General features: G+C 40.9%; 1 long non-coding RNA gene across 1 annotated transcript in view; it reads right to left on the reverse strand.

Annotated features, from left to right (window-relative positions):
• The window catches only part of LOC103879741, a 61,343-nt gene extending 37,915 nt beyond the window's left edge, over window positions 1–23,428 (reverse strand). The window contains exons 1-3 of the long non-coding RNA XR_640503.4: window positions 23,341–23,428; window positions 22,831–22,980; window positions 4,584–4,646 (exon numbers count right to left, since the gene is read on the reverse strand). This is a non-coding gene — a long non-coding RNA (uncharacterized LOC103879741). The remainder of the gene's footprint in view (window positions 1–4,583; window positions 4,647–22,830; window positions 22,981–23,340) is intronic.
• Between the last annotated feature and the right edge of the window lie 420 nt (window positions 23,429–23,848).

Below are 23,848 nucleotides of genomic sequence, written 5' to 3' on the forward strand. Positions count from 1 at the left end.
TTTTTTTTCTTCGAGACGGAGTCTCGCGCTGTCACCCAGGCTGGAGTGCAGTGGTCGGATCTTGGCTCACTGCAAGCTCCGCCTCCCGGGTTTACGCCATTCTCCTGCCTCAGCCTCCCGAGTAGCTGGGACTACAGGTGCCCGCCACCACTCCCGGCTAGTTTGTTTTGTATTTTTTAGTAGAGACGGGGTTTCACCATGTTAGCCAGAATGGTCTCGATCTCCTGACCTTGTGATCCGCCCGTCTCGGCCTTCCAAAGTGCTGGGATTACAGGCTTGAGCCACCGCGCCCGGCCTAAAACTTATATTTAGATATATGCCAGCTTTCTTTCAATTAGTGTTAGCAAGGTGTATATATCTTTTTCCATTCATTTTTAATCTATTTGTTTATTTATATTTAAAATGGTTTTCTTTTAGACAGCCTCTACTTGGGTCTTGGTTTTTTAAATCTACTCTGACAGTGTTTGTCCTTTAATTGATATATTTAGACAAGTCACCTCTAAAGTGATTGTTAATATATTTAGGTTAATATCTACCATATTTGCTACTGTTTTCTATTTGTGGTACTTGTTTTTTGTTTTTTTGCTTTTTTCAAAAAAGTTCCCTTCTTTTTCTGACTTCTCTGGTTTTAAGGATTTTATATCATTCCATTTTCTCTCTTCTCTTAGCATATATATTATCTTCTTTTAAAATATTTTCCTATGGTTTGTCCTAGAGTTTGCAATATATATTTACAATTAATATAAGTACAATTTCAAATAACAGTATGCCAGTTCATGGGTAGTATATGTGCCTTGTACAAGAATATGTGCAATTTCTTCTTACTGTGCCTTATAAGATCAGTCATTTCACTTACCCACAAATTATAATCACCTGAAACATTGTTGCTATTGCTATTTTAAACCAACAGTAATCTATTGGATCAATTAAGAACGTAAAAAATAAAAAGATTTTATTTTATCTTCATTTATTCCTTCTCCAAATGCCCTTCCTTTCTGACAATATATGTCAGATCAAGTTTCTGATATATATCGTTTTCCTTCTGCCTGAAGAAATTCTTTTAACATTTCTTACAAAGCAGGTTAACTGGCAACAAACTCCCTCAGATTTATTTGTCTGAAAAGTCTTCATTTTTCTTTCAATCTTGTAGGATAATTTTTTTTTCCTTTCAACATCTTACATATATCACTTTATTGTCTTCTTGTTTGCATAGTTTTTGATGAGAAGTCTGATGTGATTCTTATTCTTGTTGCTCTTATAGGTGAAGTGGGGTTCTTTATTTTGCCCTGACTTCTTCCAAGATTTTCTCATTTTTCTTTGGCTTTCTGTAGTTTTAATATAATATGCTCTGGTATAGGTTTTTTAGTATTTATCTTTGGTGTTCTCTAAGATTCTAATATCTGTGGTTTGTATCTGTCACTAATTTTGGGCAATCCTCAGGCACTATTGCTTCAAATATGTCTTTCTCTCCATCTTCTCTTTTCACTACTTTGGGTATTTCTATTACATGTATGTTTCCCAGCTGTTCATTCATTAGTCCTGGGACACAGGTTATTTACTCCTAAGGCCCTTCTGTTGTTTCCATAGAAAACCAAAGCTGTTAGGTAAGCCCCTCTAACTTTATTCCCAAACTTTGTCTCCCTTTTTGTAGGTAGCCGCTGATATCATTACTCAACTTTTTTTCCTTCCAGCTGTTGCTGTCAAATGTACTCCTTGGAGACCCCTCTTCTGAACGGAATGTGTAAGTAGGTCTGGGGGCTTCTCGCTCTGTGGCACCTTCTCTAGAATTTTACCCTCCATTATCAATCATTCTGGCACTTCCCAACCCTCCCACTGACACCTCAAGCCAGTAAGACTGCTTTCTATTTGAGTTTTAGTTGTAGGGCTACTGACTGAGAAATACCCTCAGGGAAAAATCTGTCTAAATGTAGATCTTACCCAGTTTAATTCCTTTCTTTCTGGAGACATATTCTTTTTAATTTTTTTAACTTTTATTTTAGGTTTGGGGGTACACGTGAAGTTTTGTTACATAGGTAAACTCATGTCATGGCGGTTTGTTCTACAGATTATTTCAACACCCAGGTATTAAGCCCAGTATCCAACAGTTATCTTTTCTGCTTCTCTCCCTCCTCCCACCCTCCCCACTCAAGAGACCCCAGTGTCTGTTGTTTGCTTCTTTGTGTTCATGAGTTCTCATCATTTAGCTCCCACTTATAAGTGAGAACATGCGGTATTTGGTTTTCTATTTCTGCATTAGTTTGCTAAGGATAATAGCCTCCAGCTCCATCCATGTTCCCACAAAAGACATGATCTCATCCTGTTTCATGGCTATAGAGTATTCCACAGTGTATATGTACCACATTTGCTTTACCTAATCTTCATTGATAACCAATTAGGGTGATTCCACATCTCTGCTATTGTGAATAGTGCTGCAACAAACATTCGTGTGCATGTGTCTTTAATGGTGGAATAATCTATATTACTCTGGGTATATGCCCAGTAATGGGATTGCTGGGTCAAATGGAAGTTCTGCATTTAGCTCTTTGAGGAATTGCCATACAGCTTTCCAAAATTATTAAAACTAATGTACACTCACCCAAACAGCAAAGTTGGCAGCCCGCCCCCCGTCTCTGGGAGCTCCCACACAGGAAGGTTTCAGATCTGTCGGCTGGAGAACACCAGCAAGGGTGGGCGGAGACCCCGGTTGGGAGGTCCCATCCAGTGAGGAGGAATGGGATCGGGCACCCGCTTTAAGAAAAGCAGTTTGGCCATATTTTCATAGAGCAGCTGTGCTGTCCTGGGGAACCACTTCTACCCCCAATTGGCTTGGAATGGCTAAGTCATCCAAACAGCAAAAATGGGAACCCATCCCTTCCTCTGGGAGCTCTGTCCCAGAGAGGTTTCAAATCTCTGTTGGCCAGAAAACACCGGCAGGGGTGGGTGGAGATGCCGGATGGGAGGTCCTGCCCGTGAGGAGAAATGGGGTCGGGGACCCACTTTAAAAAGCAGTCTGGCCTCGTTTTGTAGACCAGCTATGCTGTGCGGAAGGATCCCTTCCACCTCTGGTCTCCTTGGATTCTCCAAAGCCCCATGGCTGAAATGGCTAAGTTGCCCAAACAACCAAGATGGCAGCCTGCCTTTCACCCTGGAAGCTTCCTCTCAGGGAGGTGCAAAGCTGCTGCCAGTGACTAGTTCGAATTCCAAGCCAGTGGGTCTTATCCTGTTAGATGCTGTGGAAGTGGGGCCTGCAGATTGTCACTTCTCAGCCTCCTGGATTCAGCCTCATTCCTAGGGGTATACACGAGGGTCTAACGTCCCGCTTTGTCAGAGTTGCAGCTACTTTTGTCAGGAAGCCCAGAAAGCCTGGGTATTGAAGGCTCCCAGATTTCCACACGTGTCTGAGTGGCTGCTCTGCCAAGACCCCACGTAGCTCTGTGCATCAGACTGAAGGCCCTGGTGAAGTGGGTTCACAAGGGGATCTCCTGACCTGAGATCCGTGGTAGAAGCGTGGGTTCCCAGGGTCGTACATTCACTCATGGCTTCCTTGCGCAGGGGAGGTTCCCCTGGCTCCATGTTGCTCCTGGGTGGGCTGTCATCCTGCCTTGCTTTTCTCCATTTTCCGTGGGTCGAGTTGCTTCCTTGATTAGTCCCAATGCAAGTACCTGAATGTTTCTGTTTTAGGTTCTGTATTACTCGCTCCTTTTATTCCTCTCTATGAGAGTCATGCACAGTAGCTGCTTCTAGTCAGCCATCTTGGCCACCTCCCTCAGAGACATACTCTCATTTCCAGTTCTGCCTGCTTTGGTCATTTTCAAAAGCCTCAAATAGTTGGATTTTAAAAATTTTGAATAGAATTTACAATTGTTATCTCTGGGAGGGTTAGTACATTTTAAGCTACTCTGTTACTGGAACCAGAACCTAGGAAGCTATCTCTTTACCTTTCTGATGAGAGCAGCAAAGTGTCCTTTTAGACTGTAGATATTACCCCTCATCTCCTTTGGTTACTGGTAATCCAAAAGGTTATGTGCCTGCTGTATTTTCTGTAGGGTCCATTAGTATTTTTCTACTGAGAGTAGAGGGTAAGGAGAGCCACATTTTTCTGTTTTGAACATTTGTATTTTGGATTTAAGATTTTCTTCAGGAAAGACACATGTATAGTGGGCCCTCCATATCTGCAGGTTCTACATCCAGGAGGGGATTCAACCAACCATGGATGGGAAATATTTTTTTAAATGATAAAAAATAACAACTCAACACATTTAAAAGTTAAAAATACAACATAACTATTTACATAGCATTTACATTGTATTAGGTCTTTTAAGTAATCTAGAGATGATTTACAGTATACAGGAGGATGTACATAGGTTAAATGTAATACTATGTCATTTTGTGTATAAGAAACTTGAGCATCCTTGGATTTTGGGTATCTTCAGTGGGTCCTGGAACCAATCTCCCACAGATATTGAGGGACAACCGTATAGCTACACTTAATTCTGGCCTGTTTGCCACAGCTTGGATGAATGTTGAGAGAATTGTGCCTCTATTAAATTTTTATTATCAAAGCTAATAATTAAGGTAAATACCTTTGCCAGCTGTCTTTTCTCATGTCCTTCATGTTATCAGAAGCAGCTTTTGGTATTCATAATCTAGAAATAAATGATTCACTTCTGGTAAGCATTTCCAGGTTAGAGAGCACGATAAATCATACCAATCATTTTTGTTTCCCTGAATTGAACACCCAAACCTCTGCTGTTCCCTATGCAGGGCATGGAGGTAAGTGTTCTCTTCTATTCTGAGGATCTCCTGGGAGGTGGGATTGGATTCAGAGATGTATATTCACAAACACCAATGCCATTATGAGTGTGAGCTGGCTTCTACCTTGGAGAGAGCAGCTCTTGCTGCTTCCTTAACTTGCTCTGAGATGAGACTCAGATTTGCAGCAACCCTATCATGTACATTGCCAGGTTTCCTGTTCTGGAGCCCAGTTTGTCCTTTTAAGATTAGAAAGCAGCGCGTTCTAACCCCACAAGCTAGGAGTTCCTGTGGCAGATGTGATTTGCTGCTTGTGTATGCCATTAGGGCAAAGACAGAATGATTTTTAAAAATCATGTTTTTATAATAGTCATTTGCAACATTAAGAGATTGGACCCCAAGAGTCTAATGGCTAACTTTATAAGGGGTTAAATCTCATGTGATGTTGACAGTCCTCCTCTGGAAGGCTATAATCTCAAATGGTGAGAGTCTGTTCCTTGCTGCGAAAGATCACATGGATTACTTATAAGAATGAAAAGCAACTATCCCAGTCTCCTTAGCCTTTAATTTATCTTCCATATCTGATTCGACCTCCTATGTTGGCCATTTCTCAGCCATCTTTTCTGTCTACTCTTTGGTTCATCCTGTATTTATTGCTAAACCCAGCCCTACCTCAGCCTCTCCTGGCTGCATGTGGTCTGAACATTTGGTACCCTGAAATATACTCCTTCTTGCCCTTTTTAGGCAGTGGCTTCTGGGGAAGATCGTGAGAGAAACTTTCTCATAGTGGTTTTTCATCTTTTTTCCCTACTTTAATAGACAAGATAGATCTGTTTATCCACTTGACAAATAGCTCTTGAGCATCTCCTTTGATTCAGGCACTGTCTTAGGGACTGAGGATCAGTGATATCAAGAAAGATAGAAGTTTTTGCTTCCACGAAACTCACATTCTAGGAAGGATTACAGCTAAGTAAATGAAAAATAGTGATGTGATAAATGCTTTGGTATGGGCATATAGGATATTACAGGGACTTGTGAAAGCACCTAATATAAATGTATAGGGATGATATGGTTTGGATATTTGTACTCTCCAAATTTCATGCTGAAATGGTAATCCCCAATGTTGGAGGTGGGGCCTGAGGGGAGGTATTTGGGTCATGGGGGTGGATCCCTCATGGTTTGGTGCTGTCCCCCTGATAGTGAGTTTTTATGAGATGTGGTTGTTTGAAAGTGTGCAGCACCTCCGCCTGTCTCTCTTGCTCTGGCTATCCCTGTGTGACACACACCTGCTCCCCCTGCTCCCTCTTTACCTTCTGCCTTGGTTGGAAGGTTCCTGAGACCCTCACCAGAAGCAGATGCTGGAGCCATGCTGATATAGCCTGCAGAACCATGAGCCAATTAAACCTCTTTTCTTTTTACACTACCCAGCCTCAGGTGTTTCTTTATAGCAATACAAGAATAGCCTAACACAAGGGATCAAGGAAAATTTCCTGGGGGAAGCTGCACTTATGCTTAGACCTGAGAGTGATTAGGAAGAGTTGGGTTCCAAGTAGGAGGAACAGTATCTAACATAGCCATAAATGACACATATCCAGGTGAGAATCCAGGATTATGCCCAACCTTCAACTGTATCTTATACTTACCGTTTTCTTCCCTGCTTAAGAGAGCATATAGAATATAAAGTGAGCAATAAGTCATTGTAGGGATAAATATGAATCTGCTCTAACTTTTTAAAAAGATAAATCATAAATTATTTACAAATTGTCTGTTAACTAAGAGTCCGGATATGATCCATAGACATGCACTTTCAAAATGATTTAACATTCCAGACAGTGTCTTATGCATAGACATTCATAAGAAAACAAAAAAGTCATAAGGGGCCAGGCATGGTGACTCATGCCTGCAATGCCAGCACTTTGGGAAGCCGAGGCAGGCAGGTAACTCCTGAGGTAAGGAGTTCGAGACCAGCCTGGCCAACATGGTGAAACCCCATCTCTACTAAAAATACAAAAAATTGACTGGGTGTGGTGGTGGGTGCCTGTAATCCCAGCTACTCAGGAGGCTGAGGCAAGAGAATTGCTTGAACCCAGGAGGCAGAGGTTGCAGTGAGCTGAGATCACACCGCTACACTCCAGCCTGGGTGGCAGAGCAAGACACCATCTCAAAAAGAAAAAGAAAAAAAAAATAGAACAAGAAAAAGTCATTAGAAAATACACTGAAGCAGGAAATGTGAAAAAGAAAAACAAATTTTCCTCTCTCCTTTGGTATGAGTAAACATCCCCCTTGAAATTCCTCCCCCCTCCATGTGGTTGTACTCTGCTCTGCAGGTTTTATGAGTTTATAGATACCTATTTTCTATAACTAGTGACTGTAACTTTCTGTTTTTCATCTGAGTAGCACAGTGAAGCTCATGAGACATGCCTGAGCAGGACTGGATTGTAGCCGTCTAGGCGCCATAGTGAAGGATATGAGATAAGCTTTTGCAAGGCTCTTAAGCAAGCTGAGAGAACAGCAATCTGGGCTGCATAGCAAGAGTCACATGAAAGCCTGAGTTATGAACCTGTCACAGTTTGATTAACTGCCTTTGTTCTGCTTCTGTACACTTGCTTTTGCGCCACTATGCTTTGCGCCACTGTAAGCTTGTTTCAAACTAGCCAACCCCCTTTCAGAAGTGTGTATAAAAGTCAAGCCCTGTCTTTGTTCAGGGCCCAGCCTTTGGCTGTTAATCTGCTGGGCCTGAGTACACTCAATAAAATCCTCCTGTTCCATCCAGAGGTCTCTCCAGCCTCCTGATTCCAGCGACAGCACCATCTCCCCAAAGGTAATCACCATTAAGAGTGAAGACACATTCTTCTAGTGTTTTTCCTTTCCAGAAAGATATACACTATTACATTTACAAAAACAGCCTTATGTAATACATGTATGACTGGCTTTTAAAATGTGATAGATTATAAACATTTTCACATTAGTAAATACTGTTCTATAATATAGTTTAAATACCTATGGTCTGGGCACGGTTGCTCACACCTGTAATCCCAGACCTTTGGGAGGCCAAGGCAAGCAAATCACCGGAGGTCAGGCATTTGAGACCAGCCTGACCAACTTGGTGAAACTCCATCTCTACAAAAATTCAAAAATTAGCCAGGTGTGGTAGCACACTCCTGTAGTCCCAGCTACTCTGGAGGCTGAGGCAGGAGAATTGCTTGAACCCAGGAGGTGGAGTTTGCAATGAGCTGAGATCATGCCACTGCACTCCAGCCTCCTGGTTTGATCCCAGGGATCAAAGCCTGGGCAATAAAGTGAGACTCTGTCTCAAAAAATAAAATAAAATAAAATAAAATAAAATAAAATAAAAATACATACTTTCTCATGTGATATATTTAATTAGTTCCGTATTGTTAGGCATTTTGGGTGCTTCCAAATTTTTTGGTTATAAAAAAAGTCTGTAAGTTGTGTAGATAAATCTTTCTAGCTTTAGAACTTCTATAAGCATTTCTTCCTTTTCTTAAGTTGAATCTGAGACCCACTCATCATTTCTTGATTAGGTGATACAACAAAAGAAAATTTGGTTGTGAAAGCAGCAAGAGTAGAAAAAGCATTATGACTTTATAAATGAGGCTTTCAATTTATATTTCCATGATAACTTTATCGTTTGTTGATATTTATTAACCAAAGTGCTACAGAACTCTTAGAAATATGAAAAGCCATGGGATTTAACCATACAATGAAAATAATAATATTTTAAAATGATGTTTACCATTATATCAGAATGAAATGATTTTAGGTCTGAAAAAAATGTTTACCATTACAAAACAAAGGAGGGTAATTTTAAAACTTGCTTTCATAATTTGTGATCAAATTTGGTAGAAAACTAATACTTCATGTCAATTTGGGGGGAGGTTGATTCATTCCAAGTTCAGATTATTTAAAGCATTTAAAACTACACAAATGGCAAACCATTAATCATAATTAAAATAAATACAAATGGGATTGTTTGTGGTCTTATGATACCAGTTTTAGTTTGGAGCGTCATAAACAATCAGTCTAAATTTACTGTGTCCAAGTAGACTTGACTTGTTGGATTAGAATGCATAAACTGCTTAAAAACATAATATATTGCCCTCAGGGATTTCAATATTTTTGATGCGTATTTAAAATGGAAAAATTGCGTAGTAAATAGTCTTCTATTTACTATTGAAGAGTATTTTAATCTTTTTCTATTATCTTCCAAATTGAAATCAACCATCATTTAGTTTTTCTCCTCAATGTTTCTGCTTCCCTTACCTTATTCAGTAATAAACTTATTACTGTTGTCCTTATTATAATATTATCATTGATAAGATGAATTTATGGGTGTTGGGGAATTCTCAGTTGGTTTCATAAACATTTATGACTCCTTTAAAATTTTAGTGAAAAATCCCAAAATATTATTGTCTTGTTGATGTCCATCTGATTTAGAATTTCCTAATCTCTAGTGCTTTAAGAACTAATGTTTATGCTACTTTGGAATCATTAGTAGTTAGCTCAAAGATGATTTCTTGCACTAGAGATTCTTGATCATCTAGAAGCATCCTTCAAGAAGGATGTTTTAGAAACATACTTAATCTTGAGGGAAGTGCTAAACCTTTCTTCATTCCATCTGGGTCCGTTCTTGCTGTAGTTGATAGTACTGTTTGGGCAGTTGCTGTTGGCTTAGAGCAAATTGGTTCCCATCATTCACCTGCTTACCTCTCTGGCCTCATTTCCCAGGACTCCTTACTCTCTCCACCTGCAGTAAGGTTGAGTCTAGAATTCAGCTTGAAGGCTGCCCTCAATTCCCTGAAAGCTGGACTGATTTGTCAGTGACCTGTGTTCCCAAAGGACACTTTCCTGGTGCTTAGCTCACTATGGCTATTGCCGCAGGGGGGCAGGGAGCAAGTGACAGAGTATTCATCCTGGGGATGTAGTGGGAAGCAGGACCATGTCTGAGTTGAGGCTCCAATTCCCTGGCATGTGCCTCATTGTCTAATCAGACGTCACTTATAAAGCACAGATTCCAAGAGAAAATTGGGAAAAATTTTAAGAGAGCAACCAGAGAGCAATACTTGAAGAAAGAGGCCCTCTGAGGAGGAGCCAGGGGCTGAGAGACTGCACAGGCCACTCTCCCAGGAAACTGGCCCCATGCACATTAATTCATTTCCTCCTCCCAATAAGCCCCTTGTATAGATGTGGAAAACCAATAAATCAGTGACTGAGGCAAATGTCCCAATCAATAGAGGTTTATTGAGCCAAAGTTTGAGGACGTGCCCAGGAAAAACACAAGCCACAGAAGCATCTGTGACCCGTCTGTTTCCAAAGAGGGTTTTGGGAACTCAGTATTTAAGGGGACAGAGCAAGCAGGAGGGGAAAAGGGAGGGAGGGTAAGCAGTGAGGCAAATGGTTATATCCTGGTAAGGCTCTCCTTCATGCTCAGTAAGTCTACGTTTTATGTAAGATAAGGTGAATATCTGAAAAGAGGGAGTAGAGGCAAGAATAAATTACACACACATCTCAGGGGAGGCAGAGGAATGATTGATCTCAGCTTGTCCTTGTTCTATACCTGGGAAGATAAGTTTGTAATCGACATTGTCAGAGTGAGATTTAACAGAACTTGGTTTTAGGAGTTAAACTTAGATTGCAGACCCAAGGTTACCATTGGCATGTGCTTGTTTTATAGGGGGGATATGTCACTTGAAATATTTAGGGGCTAGCAAGGAATTTCCTTGTAATTTGGGAAGGAGACCATCTGGAGAGTTATATGGCCTTTTGTCATTGTGGGAGCCTGGCTTATTTCACACGCAGGGTTGTGAAATTACAGCTATCTGTTCAGGGAAAAAGAATGGCTGTGTTGTATGACTCAGTTCCCAGGCTTAATTGTCCCTTGGGTATAACAAGTTTAGGGGTCCTGAGGTTTTATTTTCTTTTACAATCCCGTGTCTTCTAAGTGGCATAGCCAGGATTTGAACTTGTGTAGTAGTATACCCCTATGGTCTCTGCTCTTAAACTTTCTGCTAGCTCACTCCTCCTGTGCTACGTAAGTGAATGCTAGAATGCATAGCTCTAGGAGGCTGGAAGTGTAGGGAAGAAAAGCATCTCTTTGTGCTTCTCCTCCATGTATAACTACCTAGGTGGAGTCTAAGTTACTCAGGCCTCAGGTCTCTGCTGAGGACTGATGGTGTCTCCTGTTTACATCTGACAGTGTTAACAATCAGTATGGCCTGGCACGTAGCATTGTTATCATCATCATCAAAAAGAAAAAGCCTTCCCTTTATATATGTGTACATAAAAACATATAATATGCATTTATGTAAATTACTCACATATTTAAGAACATGTGTAACATTTTTTTAAAAACTTTGCTGTATTTACAAAAATAGATCTGTATTGCCCCCTAGTGGCCATGAAAATTTAAAAGTGGGTAACCCAAAAAGAGAAGAGCAGCCGTCCAAGTGCCAACCATAAAAACATCAACCCTACTACCTCCATATATTGCTGGGGTGCAAACAGGCATGCTCACAGCGACCAGGTAGGTGATGTCACAGGGAAGTGGGCTGGGACAACATGGAAATGGTCCAACACTTCCCTTTCCAAAGGGGGAACCTCTTCTGGGTTCCAGCTTATGGCTGCCCTGAAGAAGACGGGCCAGTTGCTAAAGAGAAGCTCCAGAACCAGATATTTATGTAAGAGTGCCCAATGTTTAAATGTAGGAAATCAACTAACTTTTATTCCCAATCCCTGGGTGTGTCATTCACATTTCTGTGGGCTGGATTTAGGCTGCAAGTCTAGCCACTTGCTCATATGCGTTGGACAAAACTTACAGGAGGCCTTTGGTTTGGATTAGGCCCCAACAGACCAAACCAAAATGGAGTCATTCGTGCTAAGGTTACATACCACCAAGCTGAAAATAAGTTGTTTATCTGACCCTCTGAGAAATCAGGAGAGAGAGAGATAATGGCCAAATTCCCAAATAGGCCACTCCCAGCCAGTGTAAGGAAGTCCCCTCTGCTTTAACATTTTTACAAATTTTTACAAAGTGACAAAAGAAAGTCACTTTGAAATGACCAATTTGCTTTTTGTTTTGTTTCTGCTTTCCTCAGCCTTTCTTTGTCTATAAAACCAATCTCCTCTGCTCAGCTCAGCAGAACACTTATTCTATTTTACGGAATGAAGTGTTGCCTGATTCTAAAATTGCAAATAAAGCCAATTAAAATCTTAAAAAATGTGTTGTAATTTTGTTTTTTGACACTTCTGACCTTTGGTTGATTGCCACTTACTGTCTAATGGGCACTGTGCTAAGGGATTTACATACAGTGTCCCCTTTAGCCTGCAAAACAACCCTATTACAGTTTAGCCCCCTTTCATAGTTTAGGCTGAGAGAAGTTATTTGAATTGCCTAAGGTTGTGTGGTCTGAAAACCAGAGCTGGGATTTGAACACAGCTCTTCTTAACTCCCAAACCCATGATTTTAGCTCCCGCACTTGCTGCCCACCATGTGGTGTATAAGGTCTATTCAGTTGAGAAATATATATGGAGTTCTTAACATATGCCAGAGACTATTCTAGGTGACAAAGATACCTAGTCGCAGTGAAGAACACAGCGACTGCCCTTGTTCTAGTGTGGTTTTTGTGTGCTGATTGGGGGAGAGGGCCAGTTGTGATAGAGGGAGTAAGAGATGATAAATAAATACATGCCAGTGCTGGATAGTGGAAACTGTTGTGGAAACATCAAGTGGTGTGAGAAGATTCAGAATGATGGTGGCTTGTGGTGACAGGGTGGTCAGGGAAGGCCTCCTTGGTGAGGTGTCACTGGACCAGAGTGAAGTGAAGAGCAAAGTCATTGATCCCTGGATGGTATGTGGTAGGTGGGGGTGGGTATAGAGACCAAAGGGAACAGCAGCTGCCCAGGTCTCTGGGGGATGTGAGCTTGGTGGGTTCCAGCAGCAGCCGAGAGGCCAGTGTGGCTGGAGTGAACATATGAGTGATGGGGAAGGTAGGCAGGGCCAGAGGGTGCAGGTAGGCCATGGCATGGAGGATGAATTTCCTTCTGAGTATGATGGAAAGCCTTTGAGAGTTTTTGGCAAAGAAGTTGACACAATAAAAAGGAGACAAGAATAAAATATCCTCCTCAATGTGACACTCTCCTTATGGCCTTACTTACGACATGTTCTCTGCACATGCATGGTCCCAGGCGCAGCCCCTCTTTCCGCTGTGATAAACACCTTGTGGTTGGTTAAAAATGACATCTTCTCTTGTCCCTCTGCTTCTGGGTATGTATGTGGTTCCTATACCCGGGTATGCCCAACCAGGTCTCATTAGTTCACCTATAGAACTATTTATGCATCCTTCTAAGCTCAACCCAAATGCCAGAGGTCAATTTTAGCTTAGTTTCCTGGCCAGGGTTAGTAAATTCCTTCCTCTGAGCTTCTATGCAATAACTATCATGCTAAAATTGAAATACTTGCTTTTTCTACAATTATACAAATAGTTCATAATACTAAAATTTGAGAAATGCATCAATTATTAAAAAAAAACAAGGTGCCCGTAATTGTCTCATAGCACTATCATCCAGAGGCAGTCACATATTGCCCTGTTGTCTTCTTATCTTTTTTACTATGTGCATATTATATATGTTATTCTGATTATTTTTTCTTCTTTAACCTTATGCCATAAACATTTTCCTGCTGTTGAAAAACATTAATTGTGGAAAATTTCAAAGACATAAAAAGTATAGAGTAGTGTAGTGAATCCTCATGTATCCATCACTAAGTTTCAACAACTAACAACTCATGGCCAACCTTGTTTTCTTTATATCCCCAGCTACTTCTTCACTTGGGATTATTTTGAAGCAAATTTCTGATACATCATTTCAATTGTGAACTTTTCAATATGTGTGTTTAAAACAATGGCTCTGAACTAATGGTGATTTGCCACCCAGGGATATATGGCAATAGATAGAGATGTTTTTGGTTTTTACAACTGGGAATGAGGTGGGGGGTTGCTCCTGGCATCTAGTGGGCAGAGGCCAGGTACGCTGCTAAACATTCTATAATGAACAACAGGGATCCCCAACCTGTCCGTTGCCTGTTAGGAACTAGGCTGCCCAGCAGGAAGTGAACGGTGGTCAGCAATTGAAGCTTCATCTGTATCTACAGCTCCTCCCGATAGCTGGCATTACTGCCTGAGCTCCATCTCCTGTCAGATCAGCAGCAGTGGCATTAGATTCTCATAGGAATGCAAACCCTATTATGCAAACCCTATCAAATTGCACATGTGAGGGATCTAGGTTGCATGGGCCTTATGAGAATCTAATGCCTGATGATCTGTCACTGTCTCCCATCACCTCCAGATGGGACCATCTAGTTGTAGGAAAACAAGCTCAGGGCTCCCACTGATTCTACATTATGGTGAATTGTATCATTATTTCATTTTATATTACAATGTAATGATGATAAAGTACATAATAAATGTAGTGTTCTTGAGTCATCCCCAAACTATCTCCATCCTGGTCTATAGAAAAATTATCTTCCATGAAACTTGTCTCTGGTGCCAAAAAGGTTAGGGACCACTGGTGCACAGGACAGCTCCACAACAAGGAATTATCTAGCCCAAAATGTCATAAGTGCCAGGGTTGAGAAGTAACTACTCTAAAAGGATTTAAAAACTTTTTAAAAACTTTGATTGTAGTATTATATGCATACAGAAAATTCACAGATCAGAAGTGAGCAGCTCAATTCATGTCCATGAACTGCACACATCCAGATCAAGATACAGAACACAGTCAGCATCCCAGAAGCCACAGTGACATCTCATTCCAGTCACTGCCTGCCCCGAGGGTGGCTGTTATTCTGATTTCCCATAGCATATTGCCCAGTAAAGGATTCACTCAGCAGGTCTGTGTGGTCTAAACCCTGCACGTTCCAAGGAAAGGTTTGTCTCTTGCCCATTTTCTAGGAGATAACCTGTAAACCTTTGGAATATTGGGCCTAATAAGAGTGTCTTTTTATGTTGGGGGCTTTGGGCCACACTAGATGGGCTTATGCTAACAATGTGATTTACAGTGGGGCCTTGGGCCACACAGTATCAACTTGACCTCTGGAAGGGCTAGAAACTGAAGACCGGCTAAGTGGAGAATTCAGCCATACCTATGTGATCAACTTCCAATAAAAGTCTTGGACACCAAGGCTTGGATGAGTTTCCCTGAATGACAGTACTACATTCTTGCTGGAGGAGTAAGCACTCTCTCTGCTACCGCACTGATAAAGACAATGGAAGCTTGTGCCTGGTCTCTCCTGGACTCCTCCCTATGCACCTTTTTCCTTTGGTGATTTTATTATTATTATTATTTTAGTAGAGACAGGGTCTTGCCATGTCGCTCAGGCTGGTCTCAAACTCCTGGGTTTAAGTGATCCTCCTGCCTAAGCCTCCCAAAGTGCTGGGATTACAGGTGTGAGCCCCCATGCCCGGTTCCTGATTTTAATCTATATATTTTGACTGCAATAAACTGTAACCCTGAGTAAACAGCTTTCCTGAGTTGTGAGTCCTTCTAGTGAAACTTTGAATCTGAAGGTATCTTTGGGGACCCTCAAATGCACACATTAATTTTGAAGGCCTTTATTTTGAAGCTTAAGCACAGTACCATTATTGCACCTAAAAACGTAACCATTTCTTAATATTATCAGATATCCAGTCAGCATTCTCCAGTCAGATTTCTCTAACTTGCAATTTTTTAGGAAAAGTTTGTTTGAGTCACGATTCAAATAAGACCCCTACATTATATTTAATTTACATATTTTTAAGACTGCTTTAATCTATAGGTTACCCTTCTATCTAATTTTTCCTTTTTGCAATTTGCTTGTTGAAGACTTCTTTTGTAGCTCTCTCAGACTAGATTTTGTAGACGATTGCATCCCCATGGTGATGTTGACATATCCTGTTTTTTTGTTTTGTTTTGTTTTGTTTTGTTTTGAGACAAGGTCTTACTCTGTTGCCTAGGCTGGAGTGCAGTAGTATGATCTCAACTCATTGCAATCTCTGCCTCCCAGGCTCAAGTGATTCTCCTGCCTCCCTAGTAGCTGGGATTATAGGCACATGCCACCACGCCCAGCTAACTTTTGTATTTTTTGGTAGAGACAGGGTTTCACAATGTTTGCCAAGCTGGTCTTAAACTCCTGACCTCGAGTGATCTGCCCACCTCAGCCTCCCTAAGTGCTGGGATTATAGGCATGAGCCACTCTCCTTGGCTGACATATCCTGTTTTCTGTATTTTCTGTTATATCTAGAGGCATAATCAAATTCAGATTCCACTTTTTTGGCAAATCTTTAGTCATTTTCGGCTACCCTTCCTATTTTGGGGGACACATTTCCAGTTTTGTCCCCACCTTTCATTCCAGAACCTGTAAAGGGAGCAGATGTTCCAGGGAAGCCCATCCCTGGGCGTATGTCCTAGGCTGGGCAAATCCAACATTCTCTCCAGTCTCTGAATCTGAAGTGAGTGGCACAAAGAAACAGGCAAGAGCTGAGGACTCATTCCTGGGTGGCAGCCGTGGCCAGACGAGCAACACTATCCCGACCTACTCTTCTTGTGATGTGATTTTTGACCTTTTGACTCTGATTCCAGCTGCCCAGACTCCCCTGACCCTGCCCATGCCCCACTCCTATCTATCCAGTCAGAGGTGGATTCTGACCCCTGATGTGGTCAATGTGATGGTTCTGAAGAGAGCTGTTCTGTTTTGATGTATAACTTCTGGTATGTTTTGTCCAAAGATCTGTCTCTCTACCTTATGGCCACAACTCTAAGATTTCCATATTTTTCTTGACTGATGATGACCTGTTTATTTTGCATATAGTAGAATCTCACTGCTGTAACTCAAAATGCTAGTGGCAGAGGCAGTCTGGCCCAGTGAGATGACAGGAAAATCAAATACATTGGAAAGCATATATATGATAATAAATTCTCTCTCTATATAGAGAGTATACATATGTTTGTGCATACATATACTTTATATAGACTTATATGTGTGTGTCCAGGCGTGTATTTATATATAGTAATAAGAGGATACATTCTAGTATATATCAGAGTATATATTATAAATGCCAATAAAAGGGCATATTGATAAAAGAAGTTGGCAAAGAATGAGGATTCAAAATAGGCTTACGTTTTATAGTAAGATGTCATGCATTGTATTTAAAGTACTTTTCTAAATTAAAACAACTCATCACTAGACGTAGTGATGGTATATTTAAAAATTTGCATCTTACTATGCCTCTAGTTTAAAGGTGCTGTAAGATTGCAGATAAGTGGTAACATATCTGAAAAAAAAAATAACAGAAGAGGGTGGCTGGCAAGATGGCCGAATAGGAGCAACTCCACTCTGCAGCTCCCAGCAAGATCAATGCAGCGGGTGGGTGATTTCTGCATTTCCACCTAAGGTACCTGGCTCATCTCATTGGAACTGGTTAGACAGTGGGTGCAGCTCCCTGAGGGTGAGGTGAAGCAGGGTGGCACATCATCTTAGAAAACCCCATTTTCTCATCCCAAAATCTCCTTAAACTGATAAACAACTTCAGCAAAGTCTTATGATACAAAATCAATGTGCAAAAATCACAAGCATTCCTATACACCAATAATAGAGAGGCAAATCATGAATGAACTCCCATTCACAGTTGCTACAAAAAGAATAAAATACCTAGGAGTACAACATACAAGGGATGTGAAGGACCTCTTCAAGGAGAACTACAAACCACTGCTCAAGGAAGTAAGAGGTGACACAAATGGAAAAACATTCCATGCTCATGGATAGGAAGAATGATTGACTTTCTTCACAGAATTAGAAAAAAAATACTTTAAATTTCATATGGAACCAAAAGAGAGCCTGTATAGTCAAGAGAATCCTAAGCAAAAAGAACAAAGCTGGAGGCATCACGCTACCTGACTTCAAACTGTACTACAAGGCTATAGTAACCAAAACAGCGTGCTACTGGTACCAAAACAGAGATATAGACCAATGGAACAGAACAGAGGCCTTAGAAATAACACCACACATCTACAACCATCTGATCTTTGACAAACCTGACAAAAATAAGCAATGGGGAAAGGATTCCCTATTTAATAAATGGTGTTGGGAAAACTGGTTAGCCATATGCAGAAAACTGAAACTGGACCCCTTCCTTATCCTTATACAAAAATTAACTCAAGATGGATTAAAGACTTAAACAGAAGACCTAAAACCATAAAAACCCTAGAAGAAAACCTAGGCAATACCATTCAGGACCTAGGCATGGGCAAAGACCTCATGACTAAAAACACCAAAAGCAATGGCAACAAAAGCCAAAATTGACAAATGGGATCTAATTAAACTAAAGAGCTTCTGCACAGCAAAAGAAACTATCATCAGAGTGAACAGGCAACCTACAGAATGGGAGAAAATTTTTGCGATCTATCTATCTGACAAAGGGCTAGTATCCAGAATCTACAAGAAACTTAAACAAATTTACAAGAAAAAAAAAATCCCATCAAAAAGTGAGCAAAGGATATGAATAGACAGTTCTCAAAAGAAGACATTTATGTGGCCAACAAACATGAAGAAAAGCTCATCATCATTGGTCATTAGAGAAACACAAATCAAAACCACAATGAGATACCATCTCATGTGAGTTAGAATGGCAATCATTAAAAAGTCAGGAAACAACAGATGCTGGAGAGGATATGGAGAAACAGGAATGCTTTTACACTGTTGTTGGGAGTGTAAATTAGTTCAACCATGTGGACGACAGTGTGGTGATTCCTCCAGGATCTAGAAGCAGAAATACCATTTGACACAGCAATCCCATTAATGGGCATATACTGAAAGGATTATAAATTATTCTGCTATAAAGACACATGCACACGTATGTTTATTGCAATGTTATTCACAATAGCAAAGACTTGGAACCAACCCAAATGCTCATCAATGATAGACTGCATTAAGAAAATGTGGCACACATATACCATGGAATACTATGCAGCCATAAAAAAGCATGAGTTCATGTCCTTGGCAGGGACATGGATGAAGCTGGAAACCATCATTCCTAGAAAACTAACACAGGAACAGCAAACCGAACACTGCATGTTCTCACTCATAAATGGGAGTCAAACACATGGATACAGGGAGGGGAATGCCACACACCAGGGCCTGTCAGGGGGTTGGGGGTCTAGGGGACAGATAGCATTAGGAGAAATACCTAATGTAGATGATGGGTTGATGGGTACAGCAAACCACCATGGCATGTGTATACCTATGTAACAAACCTGCATGTTCTGCACATGTATCCCAGAACTTAAAGTATAATTTAAAAAATTACAAAAGAAAAAATGTATAATTTTTTAGGCAATAAGAAACAAATACCCAAAAGCTGAATTGTTAACAATTCCAAATTTAGTGGTATTTGAATTAATGTGCTACACTCCCCATCTATTCATGTTATCCTTGTATGGGAAGAGTCACGTTAAAGATATTTGGATGGAATTACGTTAAAGATATTTGAATGGAATTAAGTAGAGACTTAATGGTGCAGAGATTTGTTTTGAGTGACAGGATTCCTTGGTTTCCACACCTTTAGAGCACAGGTCCATGTGTGGCCTCTCAGTGTATTCTGCCAGTTTTCTTTGCTTCTGCCCGTCTCCATCTTAGCATCCACATTTCTCTGTGTTTCTGTTCAGTCTCCTAGCCCACTACTTTCTTTCCCACTATCCAGCTCAGAATTTATCTCTACCTTTCTGTCCCACACATTTGGCCTGACACAAAGTGGTGTGGCCTTTGACTTGGCCTGGAGACATGCACATCATTCCCTGTTTCCACCCATTCCCAGATACTGCCCTGGCAAGGGGATGTCATGCAAGATGTCTTTCTTATTAATCTTAGGGACACTTATGCCATTAAAAAAATGGGTGATTTCATCACACCCAACTATTGTTCTATCTAGAAAGTCATGAAATAGCCTTAAATGCTAAGTTTTGGAGTTTTCTTATTTCACCTTTAATTGTACTTTTTCTGTTTTTGTTTTGTTTGGTTTTTTTTTTTTTTTTTTTTTGGTAATTCAGTTTTATAGAGGTATAATTTAAATACAGTAAAATTATTTTAAGGTGTTACTTTTTTGCATTTTGACACACACATACAATCATGTAACCTCCACCATAATCAAAATATAAAATATTTTTATCACCCTAAAGTTTCTTCCTACCTGAAAAATAAAAATAAAATTCTAAGCCCCATCTGACTGAATGGACCCCCTATTGGAAAAGGGGATTGCAGAGAAATCTTGGAAGCTGAGTTCCCAGCAATGACAGGGTGGGGAGGTTGGGGAGGTCTCATTATACCTTCTCCCAGGCTAACCACCATTAGGCTTTCTTCCTTAAGGGCTACACAGAAACCAGCCCTTTCAGAACCCTCCACACTGATAATGTCCATTACCAGCTTATCTTCCCATGTACAGAACAAAGACAAGATGAGATTAATCATTCCTTCACCCCTCCCTGAGATGTTCACATCCTCTATTCCCTTTTTCTTCCAATGTTCAGCTTGTCTTATGTAAAATGTAGATTTAGTGGCACTAACTAAAGTCTCACAAGTATGTAACCATTTGTCTCACTGCCACCTCCACCTTTTTTTTTTTTTTTTTTTTTTTTTTTAAAGGAAAATGTATAAAATACTAAACCTCCTGAGAATCTCTTTGGGAAAAAACAGACACAGATGCATCTGTGACTCTCGTTCTTCTCTGGGCCTACCCTCAAGCTGGCTCGATAAACCTCAATGGCTGAGACTCCTGCCTCAGTCACTCATTTTGGTTTTGTCATACCCTTTGCAGTCAATCCCTTTCCCCTATCCCCAGTCACCAATGATCTGTTTTCTGTCCCTATGGTTTTGTCATATACATGGAGTCATACAGTTTATGACCTTTTTATTGCTGAATAGTATTCTTTTATTTTTTATTTTATTTTTATTTATTTATTTGAGACAGAGTCTCATTCTGTAACCCAGGCTGGAGTGCAGTGGCACTCTCTGCTCACTGCAACCTCCGCTCACTGCAACCTCTGCCAGCCAGGTTAAAGTGATTTTCCCACCTCAGCCTCCTGAGTAACTAGGACTATAGGCACCTGCCAGTATGCCCAGCTAATTTTTATATTTTTTGGTGAAGACAGATTTTCACCATATTGGCCAGGTTGGTCTCCAACTCCTGACCTCAAGTGATCCACCCGCCTTGGCTTCCCAAAGTGCTGGGATTACAGGCATGAGCCACAGTGCCCAGCCTGACTAGTATTCTTAATTGTCTGTAAGACAAGTGTTTTCTCAGTGGCAACATTAGCTTTGAAATGCTAATGAAAACCAATGGGAAATGTTGATTCTGGCTAGAAACATTTGCCTTAGAGACCACTTTCAAGAACATATCAATTTTATTATGTGAAAGCATACCTGAATTCAATATTATCTATTGGTCTATACATATTATTCATCAATGTGAGAGACCAGGCCTAGCCAAACTAATAATATCCCTTGGGAATTTTTGCCAGACTACTCCCCTCGTTCCCAGCCCAGGTGGAGAACTACAGATATAAATGTTTCAATGCTATGCTTACTGCTAGTGTTTAATCAGTGCTGCTGCTTGCGGTTGGGGATAAGACCAAGGACAATTGGATGTGCATAGAAAATTAGTGTTTCTAGGGCACCTGTAGCATAGGTTGATTGGATTCACCTCACCCAAATGAATCAGTAGCCATTAGTTTGGTGAAGAGAGGAAAGTAATCATTCCAGGCAGGCGTGTGCAAAGGTCCTGTGGCATTATGCTGCACCAGATTAGAGTGATCTCAGGGTTGCACTGGTTGCACTGGTCAGACCATCAGGATGTCCAGTATTTACTCTGATAGAGCATGTGCCTTATCAATTGTTAAATATTTTCAAATATCTCTGCTGAAGGTACTCTATGGCCAGCTAGCCTCAGGCAGGTAGGCTGTTGCATACTTGAGCCCTGCTGGAAGCAAGGGTCAGAGGGAAGGCACTCGAACCCAGAGACTCCTGTCCCTCAAGTGCATACTGGACTGAGCTATACAGTAAGACTTCCTAGAGAGGCTAGGCCTTCACAGCTTAGCAGTAATAAGTGCTATGGGCAAAATTTGAGTCCCCAGAGTCCTTTTCCTGGAACCACCAAGAAAACAAGCTGAACCCAGACCACTTCTGAAAGTGCCTGGCGTAAAGTAGGTGGTCATTACATATTCATTGACCTGCTGACTGGCAGAGGACACTCAGGCATCCCTTTTATTTACTTTTCTTCTGAAGTTGTATCTCTAGTTAATGCCTGTTTCACTTAACAGTCTAGGTTTGGCTCAACAGAATCCCATTTGGATTTAGAGACTATCTAATCCAATGCTAATTTTACCAATGAGAAAGAAAGTAATTTGGCTAAAATAGACGACTAGTCTGTGGGCATATGATATGGTTTGGCTCTGTGTCCCCACCCAAATCTCATCTCGAATCATAATACCCCATGTCGAGGGAGGGACCTGGTGGGAGGTGATTGGATCATGGGCCGATTCCCCCATGCTGTTCTCATGATAGTGAGTTCTCATAAGATCTGATAGTTTTAAAGTGTTTGGCAGTTCCCCGCCACTGTCCCTACCACCCTGCCCCTGCCGTCTTGTGAAGAAGGTACTTCCTTCACCTCTCCAATGATTGTAAGTTTCCTGAGGCCTCCCCAGTCATGTGGAACTGTGAGTCAATTAAACCTCTTTCCTTTATAAATTACCCAGTTTCAAGTTGTACTTTATAGCAGTGTGAAAATGGACTAATACAGCATACCTGACTAGAACTCAGGTTTACCAATTCAAAGTTAATGCACTCTCCTGTTTTAATAAAAACAAACACTCCTTCTTCTCCCCACCCCTGAAAGAGAAAAACGTGTTTGTGTTCTTGGAAGCAAGACTGATTAAATTGCTGGGTTTGGATCTCAGTTCAGTAAGGTCGTGGTTTGGCCTATAGCAGCAAGTAAATATTTCAGATAAAGCACATATAAAATGTAAAAGCCCACACACCTCAGGAAACTTCAGTACAACTTCGCAGAGCAGGCTGATGTCCAATAATTTTATGATGCCACTGTTGGGGCAGACCCTCAGTCTATTGCCAGGAGCTCCCCTGGATCTGGAAGGATGTGCAGAAGGGTCCCAATGCAGCTCACTGATTTTCTAGGACAAAGAAATTGAAATAGGATTAGGCTGGGAGAGGCTTATCTCAGTGCTGCTAGAATGTTGTTTCCTACATAAATGACTTCCTTTTATTATATTTTCCTCCTACACTGGTAGAATAATTTACAGAATGTTATGTGTCTGGTTTTTGTGACAGAAACATGGGTGACAGCTCTAATTTCAGTGGGTGCGGGAGAAAGGCTTCAGAGTGCTTCCTGGATTCCTTGCTGAGCATTTTTGCAGTCTAATTAGGGTAAATTACATAAAATGCAATTTGGACTGGGCTGCCTTCTCATGAAGGTAACTTAGACGTTCAAAATGGAGAACTAGAAATGAACAGATTTTTTAAAAAGCTTTTACCATTTTTGAATTAACAAAAGATTAAGTTAATGAGGATCGGCCCTTAAAATCCTCTGAATGGAAAGTGCCTCCCTCTGATGTCTTTGATGAACCCATCCTCTTAACTGTTGGCTTTGTGTTCAGTTCGACCAAAAGTGAAGAGTAAAATACTTAGGGGTCTTGTTTTGTCATCTGACATTTAAACAGAATTTGCAGGTGCTGGAGAATCTCCAGAAGAACAATAGCATTCAGGCAGGGAGTCTTGCTCATTGTTGAGGAAATGCCATGGCAACATCTCTGTGAAGTTGCTTGTGGGTGGATGGGACTGTGCCAACCTCCAAGTTCACGCTGTGTGTGTGCGTGTGTTTCACATGGATCACGCTGTCTTGTAAATCCTCATGTAAGGATATATATTTAGTCATATATCCTTATATCAGCCACCCAAAGCAGCTTCTAATTGGTACTTCAAGCTAAGAACAAAAAGTGAAATCGAATAAATTAATCAGTGAGGGGGACGGAAAAGTGTCTG

Source organism: Papio anubis, chromosome 19, assembly GCF_008728515.1.
Source record: "Papio anubis isolate 15944 chromosome 19, Panubis1.0, whole genome shotgun sequence".
In the NCBI taxonomy this organism is placed as follows: Eukaryota; Metazoa; Chordata; class Mammalia; order Primates; family Cercopithecidae; genus Papio; species Papio anubis.